The sequence below is a fragment of the Bison bison genome, unplaced genomic scaffold (assembly GCF_000754665.1).
Source record: "Bison bison bison isolate TAMUID 2011002044 unplaced genomic scaffold, Bison_UMD1.0 scf7180017864066, whole genome shotgun sequence".
NCBI lineage: Eukaryota > Metazoa > Chordata > Mammalia > Artiodactyla > Bovidae > Bison > Bison bison.
Window position 1 is genome coordinate 770,437 of NW_011494638.1, and position 1,431 is coordinate 771,867.

Sequence of the window (1,431 nt, forward strand, 5' to 3'; positions counted from 1 at the left end):
CATTCAGAAAACTAAGATCATGGCATCCGGTCCTATCACTTCATGGCAGATAGATGGGGAAACAGTGGAAACAGTGGCTGACTTTATTTTTCTGGGCTCCAAAATCACTGTAGATGGCGATTGCAGCCATGAAATTAAAGGACACTTACTCCTTGGAGTAAGCTTCCCTGGTGGCTCAGACGGTAAAGCCTCTGCCTGCAATGCAGGAGACCCAGGTTCGATTCCTGGGTAGGGAAGATCCCCTGGAGAAGGAAATGGCAATCCACTCCAGCACTCTTGCCTGGAAAATCCCATGGATGGAGGAGCCTGATAGGCTACAGTCCATGGGGTCGCAAAGAGTCGGACATGACTGAGCGACTTCACTTACTCCTTGGAAGGAAAGTTATGACCAACCTAGATAGCATATTAAAAAGCAGAGACATTACTTTGTCAACAAAGGTCCGTCTAGTCAAAGCCATGGTTTTTCCAGTAGTCATGTATGGATGTGAGAGTTGGACCATAAAGAAAGCTGAGTACCAAAGAACTGATGCTTTTTAACTGTGGTGTTGGAGAAGACTTTTGAGAGTCACTTGGTCTGCAAGGAGATCCAACCAGTCCATCTTAAAGGAAATCAGTACTGAATATTCATTGGAAGGATTGATACTGAAGCTGAAACTCCACTACTTTGGCCACTTGATGCAAAGAACTGACTCATCTGAAAAGACCTGATGCTGGAAAAGATTGAAGGCAGGAGGAGAAGGGGATGACAGAGGATGAGATGGTTGGTTGGCATCACTGACTCAATGGACATAAGTTTGAGTAAACTCCAGGAGTTAGTAATGGACAGGGAGGCCTGGCGTGCTGCAGTCCATGGGGTTGCAAAGAGTTGGACACAACTGAGCGACTGAACTGAACTAAACTAATAGAGACCTCTCCAGGGTCAACCCACTGGACCACTTGAGAGGCCCCCCCCCCCCCCCCATTTTATCTACAACTTCTTCCCACCCCCACCTTTGGAGAATGTAATGTAATTACTGGGATCATGTCAAGAAATACAACAGACTGGTTCCAAATAGGAAAAGGAGTACGTCAAGGCTGTATATTGTCACCCTGCTTATTTAACTTATATGCAGAGTGTATCATGAGAAACTGAGGAAGCACAAGCTGGAATCAAGATTGCTGGGATAAATATCAATAACCTCAGATATGCAGATGACACCACCCTTATGGCAGAAAGTGAAGAAGAACTAAAGAGCCTCTTGATGAAAGTGAAAGAGGAAAGTGAAAAAGTTGCCTTAAAGCTCAACATTCAGAAAACTAAGATCATGGCATCCGGTCCTATCACTTCATGGCAGATAGATGGGGAAACAGTGGAAACAGTGGCTGACTTTATTTTCTGGGCTCCAAAATCACTGTAGATGGCGATTGCAGCCATGAAATTAAAGGACACTT

The 1,431-nt window shown here is 44.9% G+C and overlaps 1 non-coding gene across 1 annotated transcript; it reads left to right on the forward strand.

Annotated features, from left to right (window-relative positions):
- Window positions 1–164: 164 nt before the first annotated feature.
- Window positions 165–236, forward strand: TRNAC-GCA. Its single transcript has one exon. It is a non-coding gene; the product is annotated as a tRNA-Cys (tRNA).
- Window positions 237–1,431: the final 1,195 nt, after the last annotated feature.